Raw genomic sequence first — 14976 nt, 5'->3', positions numbered from 1 at the left:
ATATGCAAGCAACTGCCATGTAGGGAATCTTAAGTGACTTGTTTCAGCTTGTTTTATCTTGATACCATGTCTTGTTTTGAGGTGTTTTTGCTAATATGGCAAAATTTCACTAGCTAACCAACAACTGTAACAATGTATTTGAGAGACAACAAGTGCTCATTGTGCAAATGTATTCATGTTTTCAATAAACATTCGAGACAAAATATAGTTTACATGTTGTCAACAATCTAAGCAAACACTGGTTGTTTTGCCCCAGAGTTGTGCACGTGTTGGTTTGTTGCTAAACAACCAACCCATTTATAGCAGGAACCGCACCATCTGGAGGCCAGATGGATGGACTTGAAGCCCATTGAAAACCTGTGGTTTGAATTGAAGAGGGTAGTCCATAAGCGCAGACAAAGGATATCTGTCACGCCTTGGTCTTAGTATTTTGTGTTTTCGTTATTTATTTGGTCAGGCCAGGGTGTGACATGGGTTTATTTTGTGGTGTGTTTTTGTATTGGGGTTTAGTAGGTTTTGGGATTGTGGTTGAGTAGGGTTGTCTAGCATGGTCTATGGCTGCCTGAGGCGGTTCTCAATCAGAGTCAGGTGATTCTCGTTGTCTCTGATCGGGAACCATATTTAGGTAGCCTGGGTTTCACTGTGTGTTTGTGGGTGATTGTTCCTGTCTTTGTGTTTGCACCAGATAGGGCTGTTTCGGTTTTTCACTTTTCATTATTTTGTAGTTTCCGCTTGTATTGTTTTTCCTTCATTAAAATATATATCATGAATCATCATCACGCTGCATTTTGGTCCGATCCTTGTTCTACCTCTTCGTCAGAGGAGGAGATAGAAGAGAGCCGTTATAGAATCACCCACCACACCCGGACCGAGTGGCGTGGTAACAGGCAACAGCGACAGCAGAAGAAGCGAAAGGAGGAATGGACATGGGAAGACGTTTTGGATGGCAAGGGTTGTTACACTTGGGAGGAGATACTGGCTGGAAGAGATCACCTCCCATGGGAACAGGTGGAGGCACTTAGGAGAGCAGAGGCAGCCGGAGAGAGGAGCCGACGTTATGAGGGAACATGGTTGGCAAGGAAACCCGAAAGTCAGCCCCAAAAATGTATTGGGGCTCAGGGAGAGTGTGGCAGAGTCAGGGTTCAGACGTGAGCCAACTCGCCCTGTTTATCGTGAGGAGCAGCGATCACAGGACTTCTGGACTTGGGAGGAGATATTGGACGGAAAAGGACCCTGGGCACAGCCTGGTGAATATCGACGCCCCAAAGAAGAACTGGAGGCGACAAAAGCGGAGAGGCGCTGGTATGAAGAGGCAGCACTGCGACGCGGATGGAAGCCTGAGAGTCAGCCCTAAAAATGTATTTGGGGGGGGTGGCTCACAGGGAGTATGGCTACACCAGGTAGGAGACCTGCGCAAACTTCCTGTGCTTACCGGGGGGCTAAAGAGACCAGGCAGGCACCGTGTTATGCTATGGAGCGCACGGTGTCTTCAGTGCGGGTGCATAGCCCGGTGCAGTACATACCAGCTCTTCGTATTGGCCGGGCTAGAGTGGGCATCGAGCCAGGCAAGGTTGTGCAGGCTCGGTGCTCAAGAGCTCCAGTGCGCCTGCACGGTCCGGTATATCCAGTGCCACCTCCACACACCAGTCCTCCGGTGGCAGCTCCAGGCTTCAGGCTTCCTGTGCGTGTCCTCGGTCCAGTACCACCAGTTCCAGCACCACGCACCAGGCCTTCAGTGCGCCTCGCATGTTTAGCGCAGCCAGCGCTTTCCTCCTCTCCTGTGCTGCCGGAGTCTCCCGCCTGTTCAGCGCGGCCAGCGCTTTCCTCCTCTCCTGCGCTGCCGGAGTCTCCCGCCTGTTCAGCGCTTCCAGAGCCTTCCTCCTCTACAGCGCTGCTGGAGTCTCCTGCCTGTTCAGCGCAGCCAGAGCTGTCAGTCTGCATGGAGCAGCCTGAGCTGCCAGCCTGCATGGAGCAGCCTGAGCTGTCAGCCTGCATGGAGCAGCCAGAGCTGTCAGTCTGCAGGGAGCAGCCAGAGCTGTCAGTCTGCATGGAGCAGCCAGAGCTGGCAGTCTGCATAGAGCAGCCAGAGCTGTCAGTCTGCATGGAGCAGCCAGAGCTGCCAGTCTGCATGGAGCAGCCAGAGCTGCCAGTCTGCATGGAGCAGCCAGAGCAGCTAGATCCACCAGTCAGCCAGACTCTTCCAGATCTGCCAGTCAGCCAGACTCTTCCAGATCTGCCAGTCAGCCAGACTCTTCCCGATCTGCCAGTCAGCCAGACTCTTCCAGATCTGCCAGTCAACCAGACTCTTCCAGATCTGCCAGTCAACCAGACTCTTCCAGATCTGCCAGTCAACCAGACTCTTCCAGATCCGCCAGCCAGCCAGGATCTGCCGGAGCCAACTACCTGCCTGAGGTTCCTCTCAGTGCTGAGCTTCCTCTCAGTGCTGAGCTTCCTCTCAGTGCTGGGATTCCCCTCAGTGCTGGGCTTCCCCTCAGTGCTGAGCTGCCCCTCAGTCCCGAGCTGCCCCTCAGTCCCGAGCTGCCCCTCAGTCCAGTGGGGTTCTGGGTGAGGACTACTAGGCCATGGTCGGCGGCGAGGGTGGACTATCCCAGGACGCGAGGGGGAGCAACGAAGACATTTATGGAGTGGGGTCCACGTCCCGAGCCGGAGCCGCCACCATAGACAGACGCCCCCCCGACCCTCCCTATGGTTTTGAGGTGCGTCCGGGAGTCCGCACCTTGGGGGGGGGGTTCTGTCACGCCTTGGTCCTAGTATTTTGTGTCTTCTTTATTTATTTGGTCAGGCCAGGGTGTGACATGGGGTATTGTGGTGTGTTTTTTGTCTTGGGGTTTTGTGGGGTGTCTAATTAGTCTATGGCTGCCTGAGGCGGTTCTCAATCAGAGTCAGGTGATTTATCGTTGTCTCTGATTGGGAACTATATTTAGGCAGCCATATTCTGTGAGTGTTTTCGTGGGTGATTGTTCCTGTCTCTGTGTTAGTGTTCACCATTACATTTACATTTAAGTCATTTAGCAGACGCTCTTATCCAGAGCGACTTACAAATTATAGGCTGTAATAGGTTTTCGCGTTTCGTTTGTTGTTTTTTGTATATTAAGTTATTTCAAGTATCGTTCAAATTATCATTAAAGAACATGAGTAACCACCACGCCGCATTTTGGTCCGACTCTCTTTCTACAGACGAACGCCGTTACAATATCAAGGATCTGGGGAAGGATTCTGTATGGAGGAATGGTGTAAGATCCCTCACAAAGTGTATTCAAATTGATAACACTTTTTAGAAAAAGGCTCAGTGCTGTTACCCTCGCAGGTTATTAAAAACAGGTGTCAATTATTTTGACCCATACCTTACTTGTTAAGCAAGATATTACTTGTTAATCAAAATATTTTTCTCTGAGCAATTGTATTAGTATAAAGTAGAATTTCCCAGTTTGAGAATACAATATAACTCAGTATTTTAATTATTTATTTTATACTGTCATTTTTCCTCAGCTAAATTAAGGGTGTCAATAATTACGGATCCCACTGTAGCTCTTCTTGTCTTAGTGTTCCACCTTTCCACTTCTAATGTGTAGCTGGCAGACAGATTGAAATGTGTCAGTCTCCTCTCCTTTAGAAAACAATATACTGTACGTAAGTGGCCTTAACTGAAATATCTGTTTTTTCCATCCTAGCCAATATTTATTCAGTTCAATTGTGTTGTAATTGAGATGTGACTAAGCCTGTAGGATTTGGGACTGGACAGGACACCACTGGTAACTGTAATCTTCTCGCCGGCAGAGCAGAGGTTTCTCTCTTCTGTCCTATCTGACAGACAGAAAGACAACATGTGCCACATTGTTCTCTACAAAACACACATTTGCTTGTCTCTCTTCTCTCCCTCAGTGGAAGTTATACAGAGTGTTTGTTGCCAACAACAGGCTCCGATAGACATTAATCTGTGCTGGAAGAAACTCACAGAGGACAAAATAGCCATATTTATGAGTGCTGGCCGTCTGTAGTTGATATAGTTGGATCACTCCAGGCTTACTGCATCCAAAGACGCACATCTACCCTACGCTTTCCTGTTTAAACTTTCCATATTTTTCCAATCACGGCTGCTAGATTTTTCAATCACACTCGGGAACATCCCCCTCGCCTGTCACCCCTGCGATTCCCTGCTATTTTTCATATTATGCCAATTGAGATCAGAGTTTCCGAGAGGTTCATGCGAAGATGACAATGGAAACAGCAGGTTTGTTACCGGTGTGGCAAATCAGTGTAGGGTAACAGCTGGAGATACAGGAAGAGTATGGAGAGAGAGAGTGGCCTTGTCCAAAATCGGTCTTGCCTACTTTTAAGGACCCTTTTAGGTATAATATACAGTGCCTTCGGAAAGTGTTCAGACCCCTTGACGTTTTCCACATTTTGTTACGTAACAACCTTATTCTAAAATGGATTAAATAACTAAAGATGCTCAGCAATCTACACACAATACTCCATAATGACGAAGTGAAAACTGATTTTTTATTTTTTTTGCAAATATAGTAAAAATGTTAACTTATTTACATAAGTATTCAAAGCCTTTGCTAAGAGTCTCAAAATTGAGCTCAGACGCATCCTGTTTCCATTGATCATGATTGAGATGTTTCTACATCTTGAATGGAGTACACCTGTGGTAAATTCAATTGATTGGACATGATTTGGAAAGGCAGACACCTGTCTGTAAAAGGCACATGAGAGCCTGCCTGGAGTTTGCCAAAAGGCACCTAAAGACTCTCAGACCATGAGAAACAAGATTCTCTGTTCTGATGAAACTAAGATTGAACTCTTTGGCCTGAATGCCAAGCGTCAAGTCTGGAGGTAACCTGGCACCATCTCTACGGTGAAGCATAGTGGTGGCAGCATCATGCTATTGGGATGTTTTTTCAGCGGCAGGGACTAGTCAGGATCGAGGCAAAGATGAACGGCACAAAGTACAGAGTGATCCTTGATGAAAACCTGCTCCTGAGCTTTCAGGGCCTCAGACTGAGGCAAAGGTTCACCTTCCAACATGACAACGACCCTAACCACACAGCCAAGACAATGCAGGAGTGGCTTCGGGACAAATCTATGAATGTCCTTGAGTTGCCCAGCCAGAGCCCGGAACCCGATCGAACATCTCTGTAAAGACATGAAAATAGCTGTGCAGCAACGCTCCCATTCCAACCTGACAGAGCCGGAGCCGCCACCATGGACAGATGCCCCCCCGACCCTCCCTATGGTTTTGAGGTGCGTCCGGGAGTCCGCACCTTAGGGGGGGGTTCTGTCACGACTTGGTCCTAGTATTTTGTGTCTTCTTTATTTATTTGGTCAGGCCAGGGTGTGACATGGGGTATTGTGGTGTGTTTTTTGTCTTGGGGTTTTGTGGGGTGTCTAATTAGTCTATGGCTGCCTGAGGCGGTTCTCAATCAGAGTCAGGTGATTTATCGTTGTCTCTGATTGGGAACTATATTTAGGCAGCCATATTCTGTGAGTGTTTTCGTGGGTGATTGTTCCTGTCTCTGTGTTAGTGTTCTCCAGATAGGCTGTAATAGGTTTTCGCGTTTCGTTTGTTGTTTTTTGTATATTAAGTTATTTCAAGTATCGTTCAAATTATCATTAAAGAACATGAGTAACCACCACGCCGCATTTTGGTCCGACTCTCTTTCTACAGACGAACGCCGTTACAATATCAAGGATCTGGGGAAGGATTCTGTATGGAGGAATGGTGTAAGATCCCTCACAAAGTGTATTCAAATTGATAACACTTTTTAGAAAAAGGCTCAGTGCTGTTACCCTCGCAGGTTATTAAAAACAGGTGTCAATTATTTTGACCCATACCTTACTTGTTAAGCAAGATATTACTTGTTAATCAAAATATTTTTCTCTGAGCAATTGTATTAGTATAAAGTAGAATTTCCCAGTTTGAGAATACAATATAACTCAGTATTTTAATTATTTATTTTATACTGTCATTTTTCCTCAGCTAAATTAAGGGTGTCAATAATTACGGATCCCACTGTAGCTCTTCTTGTCTTAGTGTTCCACCTTTCCACTTCTAATGTGTAGCTGGCAGACAGATTGAAATGTGTCAGTCTCCTCTCCTTTAGAAAACAATATACTGTACGTAAGTGGCCTTAACTGAAATATCTGTTTTTTCCATCCTAGCCAATATTTATTCAGTTCAATTGTGTTGTAATTGAGATGTGACTAAGCCTGTAGGATTTGGGACTGGACAGGACACCACTGGTAACTGTAATCTTCTTTATCTGTCACGCCGGCAGAGCAGAGGTTTCTCTCTTCTGTCCTATCTGACAGACAGAAAGACAACATGTGCCACATTGTTCTCTACAAAACACACATTTGCTTGTCTCTCTTCTCTCCCTCAGTGGAAGTTATACAGAGTGTTTGTTGCCAACAACAGGCTCCGATAGACATTAATCTGTGCTGGAAGAAACTCACAGAGGACAAAATAGCCATATTTATGAGTGCTGGCCGTCTGTAGTTGATATAGTTGGATCACTCCAGGCTTACTGCACCCAAAGACGCACATCTACCCTACGCTTTCCTGTTTAAACTTTCCATATTTTTCCAATCACGGCTGCTAGATTTTTCAATCACACTCGGGAACATCCCCCTCGCCTGTCACCCCTGCGATTCCCTGCTATTTTTCATATTATGCCAATTGAGATCAGAGTTTCCGAGAGGTTCATGCGAAGATGACAATGGAAACAGCAGGTTTGTTACCGGTGTGGCAAATCAGTGTAGGGTAACAGCTGGAGATACAGGAAGAGTATGGAGAGAGAGAGTGGCCTTGTCCAAAATCGGTCTTGCCTACTTTTAAGGACCCTTTTAGGTATAATATACAGTGCCTTCGGAAAGTGTTCAGACCCCTTGACGTTTTCCACATTTTGTTACGTAACAACCTTATTCTAAAATGGATTAAATAACTAAAGATGCTCAGCAATCTACACACAATACTCCATAATGACGAAGTGAAAACTGATTTTTTATTTTTTTTGCAAATATAGTAAAAATGTTAAAAACTTATTTACATAAGTATTCAAAGCCTTTGCTAAGAGTCTCAAAATTGAGCTCAGGCGCATCCTGTTTCCATTGATCATGATTGAGATGTTTCTACATCTTGAATGGAGTACACCTGTGGTAAATTCAATTGATTGGACATGATTTGGAAAGGCAGACACCTGTCTGTAAAAGGCACATGAGAGCCTGCCTGGAGTTTGCCAAAAGGCACCTAAAGACTCTCAGACCATGAGAAACAAGATTCTCTGTTCTGATGAAACTAAGATTGAACTCTTTGGCCTGAATGCCAAGCGTCAAGTCTGGAGGTAACCTGGCACCATCCCTACGGTGAAGCATAGTGGTGGCAGCATCATGCTATTGGGATGTTTTTTCAGCGGCAGGGACTAGTCAGGATCGAGGCAAAGATGAACGGCACAAAGTACAGAGTGATCCTTGATGAAAACCTGCTCCTGAGCGTTCAGGGCCTCAGACTGAGGCAAAGGTTCACCTTCCAACATGACAACGACCCTAACCACACAGCCAAGACAATGCAGGAGTGGCTTCGGGACAAATCTATGAATGTCCTTGAGTTGCCCAGCCAGAGCCCGGAACCCGATCGAACATCTCTGTAAAGACATGAAAATAGCTGTGCAGCAACGCTCCCATTCCAACCTGACAGAGCTTGAGAGGATCTGCAGAGAAGAATGGGTTAAACTCCCCAAATACAGGTGTGCCAAGCTCATACCCAAGAAGACTTAATGCTGTAGTTGCTGTCAGAAGTGCTTCAACAAAGTATTGAATAAAGGGTCTGAATACTTATGCAAATGTGATATTTCAGTTTTTATTTGTAATAAATGTGCAAACATTTCTAAACACCTGTTTTTGATTTGTCATTATGGGGTAGTGTGTGTAGTTTGCAGGAAGAACAACAACAATTTAATACATGTTAGAATAAGGCTGTTATGTAACAACAAATGTGGAGGGCACCGGGGTCCGAATACTTCTGAATACTTTCCAAAGGCACTGTATATATTTTTTATTATTGGCATACAATAATGAATTTGGCCTTTACCACTATAGCCCATAGAAATGCTTTGAACAACACATTCATAAATGACAGAAAAGACAGTCTCAAAAAATACATCAAAAGGAATAAGGTTTTGAAGTGTTTGGCCTATATCTAGGAGAGAAGAAAGCTCCGGAAATATATATACACTACCGTTCAAAAGTTTGGGGTCACTTAGAAATGTCCTTGTTTTTTTTAAAGAAAAGCACATTTTTTGTCCATTAAAATAACATCAAATTGATCCGAAATACAGTGGAGATATTGTTAATGTTGTAAAGGACTATTGTAGCTGGAAACGGCTGATTTTGAATGGAATATCTACATAGGCATACAGAGGCCCATTATCAGCAACCATCACTCCTGTGTTCCAATGGCACGTTGTGTTAGCTAATCCAAGTTTATCATTTTAAAAGGCTAATTGATTATTAGAAAACACTTTTGTAATTATGTTAGCACAGCTGAAAACCATTATGCTTATTAAATAAGCAATACAAATGTCCTTCTTTAGACTAGTTGACTATCTGGAGCATCAGCATTTGTGCATGTAAAGCAATGTAAAAATGTATTATGCCAACTGCAGTACATTTCTCTGCAATACTTGCACCTTTCTAGCATGTGTATCTTCACACTTACGTTAATGTTCTGGTGAAGCATAGGAAATAGATGGGAAAGTGTTATTGCTCTCAGAGAAAAGTGGTACTTTATAAGCCAAGTACTGCACAGCTATAAATGTCAAGATGACATGCAGTAGCGTACCGTTATTTTTTCGCTCATGGTTCTCCCACTTCTTTTTCACCCATGCAGGTGACAGCTGCCTCTCCAGCTCACACTCCTTTACATAGATCCTGAAAAGACGTAAGATGAAGCACAACATTAACCAAAACATGAGCAAAGTAGAGTGCAGCGTACCATTACTATCACCATAAGAGGTTATGTGCATTGGGAACTAGATTAACTAGTGGTAATTCAAACTTTTTCAGCGGGGACCCCATTTCTTCCGCCAGAATTTCTGGGGACCAACAATTTCTGGCTATCCCACCCCACCCCATATCTAATGACATAACCTTAAAATCTGTACATTTAGATTTTTACATCAACAAATAACCTTCAATTCGTTGCCTTTTCAATCTGTTATCAAAATGAAAGAAACCAATGAATACGTTCACTCAATAAAATGGTATCTTTCAAGTTATCTTTCTCAAAAGCAGTTGTATATATATTGTCCAATTGTCCAATAAAATACTCTGTACTCTTAATTTTGGGTTCCCCCCCAAAAAAATGTATACCACTGAGCTTGTCCCATTCAGGCTGTAAGCGTTCAGGTAGAAACTAATATTGCGAAGCATGAAAATTACAATCAGCTCAACACAGATGAACCAACGTGACAAATTAGGACCTCCTGCCTCCACCTACCATCAAGCAATCATAGCTCATAGCTATACGGAATGGCGATGTGGTACGGAGCTCAATTTGACCTTTCTATGCCTACGGAGGTTTCAAAATTGCGTCACACCTTCCATAAATTGGCTCTTACGATGAAATAGTCGTGATCATTTTAAGGACAACAAAAACTACTTCCATTTTAACTCCACTGCAGAAGCTTTGCTATTCGCCATCTTCAAAGTTGTTTTGTTGTTTACTTGAAGAGTTCTAGCTATCAAAACTCGCAGCCTGCCTTTTCCAATGCATGTCTGTGAGATTCACGAAAAGTCTGCAGCGAATTCTACAAAAAAAGCTGAAAATATTAGAACATCCTGGCATTTATTAAAGCACACTAGATTTTTGAAAATTCTCATACCATAAAGCATACTGAGAATACGCAATTGCGTTGTTAACCGCTATTTGTTGATTTCGGTAGCACACACACACACGCATATCTAATCAGCTGTTGTCAAAGCTGAAATTACTATAACATCCGGGCATTTAACATATACTCAATTTTATACATACTATAAAACGTTATATTTTCGCATACTCAAATGGCCTTCTATTTAGGACTCAAGTATGTGTATTCGGACCTGGCCAGTTTGAGAGATTTGTCCTGGGCTGCACAGAGAGCTAGACAGTGCCTGTTACTAAAGCCCCCCCACAGGAAAGGGAAACAGACCTTGTACTGTGAGGAATTGGGTCTCAATGATAAAACTTTGGTGGGAACACGTCACATACAAACTTCAGTATCTCTCAGCCGTGGGAGTCAGAGAGAGCGCGAGAATGTTGTCTATCCCATGGAATCTAGTGAATGCTGTCAGCTTTGATCCATTTCTCATAGAGAGACTGAGCTTTGAAGGTTCTCCAATTACAGAGATTTTTACTTCACAAAAGGCTGTGGCACACTGTCAGCCTGCCTGCCCTGTAACTGTCGGCCTAAGACAGGACAGGCAGGCAGGCTATTTTAAGTGTAGATGTACAGCAGTGGCGGTCAGTGCCTTGTAAGATGAGGGAGGACAATTTTGGGGGGGGGTGACCGTCATTCATATTTCATTCACCCAGTTCAATGTAACAGTGATAGGTTTAGGCTACTATGTCATACTTGAATTATCCCTATCATTAGTCCAACATTTGAATACAAGAGTTTCTATTGGACAAATACAGGTATGTTTATCCCTGTTTTGTTCTGTTTGCTTCCGTTTAAGAAATGTTTTTCAACAGAATCGGCAGAATGAATACACCCCTGATCACGCGTAAACACAGTTCACATTCATAGCACATTCATAAAATCCAAGCCAAACCGCTACACACAGCCTACATCGTTGTCACTATATTAGCTAAAGTAACGTCATAGTCAGCATAGCTAATAGAACTAACGTGTTAGTAAACCCACTACAATCATGCTGTAATGTTACAGTGTGCAGTTAGTAAGCAGTTATACCAGTGGGTGAGTAGGGTGTTTCAGTAGGCTAAACTAGCTAGATGCATTTGCTAGCTAAGTAAGTGAAAATGAAAGTGATTTTGTTTTTTGCAATTTCGCTATATCTATTTCTCTCTTGCTTCTCCTTCATTTTGGAATAAATACATTTGTTCACAACTACTGTCTTTCTCTCTCTTTGAGTCAACTACTCACTACAGTTCATGCACTGCAGTGCTAGCTAGCTGTAGCGTATGCTTTAAGTACTAGATTTATTCTCTGACCCTTTGATTGGTTGGGCAACAGTTCATGCTGCAAGAGCTCTGGTGGAGAACGTCATCCGGACTTTGTCATAATTACTGTGTAAGTCTATGGAAGGGGGTGAGAAACATGAGCCTCCTAGGTTTTTGTATTGAAGTCAATGTACCCAGAGGAGGACGGAAGCTAGCTGTCCTCTGGCTCCACCATGGTGCTACCCTACAGAGTGCTGTGGAGGCTGCTGTAGACCTTCTTTGCAAAATAGTGTGTTTTCATCAATTATTTGGTGATGTAAAAAAAGTATAATTTTTCAAGTGTTTTACAATTTACATTTTTATGAAATTCATTGAGGCAGATGGTCCTCCACTGAGAGCCCCCACTGATGTACAGTATTTTTTAGTTAATAATAGTTGAAAAGGAGTGTTCAGCAGTTCTGAGTACTCCTTTTAGCTGCCCAGTGTGACTGGTCTGGGAGACAGGCTGACAGGTTTAGGGGAAAACAGCACAAACAAAGAGATGCACACTTCTCAACCACATAACTGCTTTGGGCGAGCTAGCAAAGTCTTCAGCTACAAAACACCCACAGCAGAGGGCTGTTTGAAGTCGCCATCCTGTTTTGGTTTTCCTCTCTTTGTTTAGGTATCATTTCTCAGAAAGAGTCATCTCTTAAAGTTGAGCTTTTAAGTTAAGACAGTTGAAAACTGTTCATATTGCGATTTACTTTGTCAGTGTCAGAGAATGTGTTAAAGAGCCTTTTCTTCAACGTTAAATCCACTGGTGTTGACACAACTGGTCAGCGGCCCTGCAGTTGAATTCTGATGACTCAGTCAGTGTTGTCAGTGTTTCAGTTCTCGAATGCTGCTTTCTGCTAGCTAGCCTCCCTGCGGCATGCTAGATCCTTAGAAGGAGCTTTCTTAACTCTTTATGTTCTCTCAGACTTTCACAACCATGATCAAAGCTATGTGTCAGTCAGACTCAGGCTCTCTCTAACTATTTGCTGAGTTAACACGGCACAAGTTAGCTCCACATTCCAGCTTCCACGTCTCCCACTCCTGGCTGCGCCTGCAACTGCTGAGCGCTTGGCTTCATGGGGAGAGCAGAGACAGAATTGACGAGGAGCGTATCAGCCTGGATGACTGTTCGTCATCAGTTGTGAGAGAATTAATACATACTTTGTGTTGTATGAGACAGGGAGGGTTCTTAAACCCTGAAAGCTACAGAAGGAATGTAGATTTGGAATGTAGATTTGTGTCCTTTCTAGGGATACTTTCAATAATAGTCTGTCACTTTAAAGAGAAAATCAGCAGTTGACACAATAACAGTGTCTTCCCCAACCCTGTTTTTGTAAAAATGCTGGGGGATGGGGTTGGAGAAATGTTACCACTCTGAAATTCATAGACAGAGCTATGGATGAAAGGACTGACCATCGATAACATAAGAATTTGAGTTTTAACCATGTTTTGAATCTATATTGTGTTTGTTTACAAACATTGAGGCATTTATAATATATATTATTCAAGAATCCATGGGCACATGTCAGTAATTTACAAGTCAAAACATTTATATAGCAACTGCAGATTGCCACTTTAAATATTTAGATTCTGGACTCTGACATTGCTTGTACTGATATTTATTAATTTCTTAGTTTTTTTATTATGTGGGTATTGTTTTGTATTGCTATGCACTGTTGAATCTTGAAACCCAAGCATTTTGCTGCACTTGCGATAACATCTGCAAATCTTTGTACGTAGAGTGAGTCTCTTTGTGTAAGTCTCTAAAAGCGTTGCACACCTGAAATGTACAATATTTTCTCAGTTTCTTTTACAAATTATTCAAGCTCTGTCAAGTTGATTGTTGATCATTGCTAGACAGCCATTTTCTAGTCTTGCCATAGATTTTCAAGACGATTTATGTCAAAACTGTAACTAGGCGACTCAGGATCATGCAATGTTGTCTTGGTAAGCAACTCCAACGTAGATTGGCCTTGTGTTTTGGGTCATTGTCCTGCTGAAAGGTAAATTAATCTCCCAGTGTCTGTTGGAAAGCAGACTGAACCAGATTTTCCACTAGGATTTTTCCTGTGCTTATAGCTGTATTCCGTTTCTTTTTATCCTAAAAAACTCTCTAGTCCTAGCCAATGACAAGCACACCCATAACATGATGCAGCCACCACCATGCTTGACAATATGAATAGTGGTACTCAGTGATGTTTTGAGTTGGATTTCCCCCACACATAATGCTTTGTATACAGGACAAAAAGTGAATTTCTTTGACCATTTGTTTGCAATATTAAAGCCTCAGTTTATGCAATATTAAAGCCTAAGTTTAATGATCAAGCCTCAGTTTTTTCTTACCACAATAAACTGTTTTAAAATCACCACTGGCCTCATGGTGATCCCTGAGCAGTTCCCTTCACTTTTTGGCAACTGGGTTAAGAAGGATGCCTGTATCTTTGTAGTGAATGCTTGTATTGATACACCATCCAAATTAATAACTTCACCATGCTCAAAGGGATATTCAGTGTCTGTTCTGTTTTATTTTTACACATCTACCAATCAGTGCCCTTCTCTGCGAGGCATTGGAAAACCTCCTTGGTCTTTGTGGTTTAATCTCTGCTTGGAATTCATTGCTCAATTGAGGGACCTTACAGATAATTGTATGTGTGGGGTACAAAGATGGGGTATTCATGAAAAAGCCATGTTAACCACTATTATTGAACACGGAATGTGTCCATGCAACTTATTATACAAATTGTTAAGCACATTTTTACTCCTGAATTTATTTATGCTTGTCATAACAAAAGACATTTCAGCTTTAACATTTTCTACAAGCAAAATTCCACCTTGACATTATGGGTTATTATGTGTAGGAAAATCAGACACAACGTCTAAATTCAATCCATTTTAAATTCAGGCTGTAACACAACAAAATGTAGAAAATGTAAAGGGGTGGGAATACTTTCTGATGGCGCTGTATGTCACAGATGTCAAATCTGTGATTAGGGGCTCATTTCTATACCTTGATAGGTGTACTTATAAGCACTACCTATGTATTGTAATATGTGATACTGTATATTGTTAAACAAAATTGAACAGTCAAAGTCATGTTTTTCATGAAATTGGAACTGACAACACCCTAACTCTCATTTTCAAACACCAATGGCAACATAATATTCTCTTACCTAATTTAAATATGTACCACTTTCAAACCAACTCAGAGAATGCGTGTTTGCAGAGGAGTGTGGTTCATATAGCAAGATAGCTACTCTACTGGTGCCCAAATTTTACTGTAGGGTATTAGCAAATATTATTAAAAGTTTACCCTATTCATCTATGGCAAATATGCTTACTGTATATATTTCCCCTTTCATATGTGTCTGGTGTTAGCTAGTTACTGACTAGCCAGGTCATCAACCTGTGTGGAATGGGAGAACGGTCATTCAAAATTCTGATGCTGTTGTCAAGTCAACACGTCTGTCAGTGCTGCTGTGAACTGCATCACAAGAGACAGGTCAAATGTGAGATGTATAAATGATCACCGAATTTGCTTGAGATGATTTTACTGCAACACTGCATCCAAGTTGCTTGACATGCAGTAGTTCTTCCTGTAAAGGTTGCGTCATACTGCAGCACACCTTGCGGGCTGCCGCAGAATTCTATGGCACATTATTTTATTTGTCAGCCATTGTTCAATTAATGTTAGTTAGTGCTAGTTTGACCACCAGATGGCATCTTTGAGAAGCATTTGACAGTCTTCAATATTGGCT

The 14976-nt window shown here is 42.6% G+C and overlaps 1 protein-coding gene and 1 long non-coding RNA gene across 8 annotated transcripts in view; one reads left to right on the top strand and one right to left on the bottom strand.

Moving 5' to 3' along the window:
* Window positions 1–14976, top strand: part of LOC124037882 (carboxyl-terminal PDZ ligand of neuronal nitric oxide synthase protein-like) — a 259421-nt gene that overhangs the window by 90927 nt on the left and 153518 nt on the right. The gene's annotated exons all lie outside the window — the stretch shown is intronic.
* The window catches only part of LOC124037884, a 37932-nt gene that overhangs the window by 16514 nt on the left and 6442 nt on the right, over window positions 1–14976 (bottom strand). The window contains exon 2 of the long non-coding RNA XR_006839251.1: window positions 8864–8952. This is a non-coding gene — a long non-coding RNA (uncharacterized LOC124037884). The remainder of the gene's footprint in view (window positions 1–8863; window positions 8953–14976) is intronic.

The sequence above is a fragment of the Oncorhynchus gorbuscha genome, linkage group LG06 (assembly GCF_021184085.1).
Source record: "Oncorhynchus gorbuscha isolate QuinsamMale2020 ecotype Even-year linkage group LG06, OgorEven_v1.0, whole genome shotgun sequence".
In the NCBI taxonomy this organism is placed as follows: Eukaryota; Metazoa; Chordata; class Actinopteri; order Salmoniformes; family Salmonidae; genus Oncorhynchus; species Oncorhynchus gorbuscha.
The sequence above is the reverse complement of the archived record's forward strand: the minus strand, read 5'-3'. Positions and strand labels throughout refer to the sequence as shown.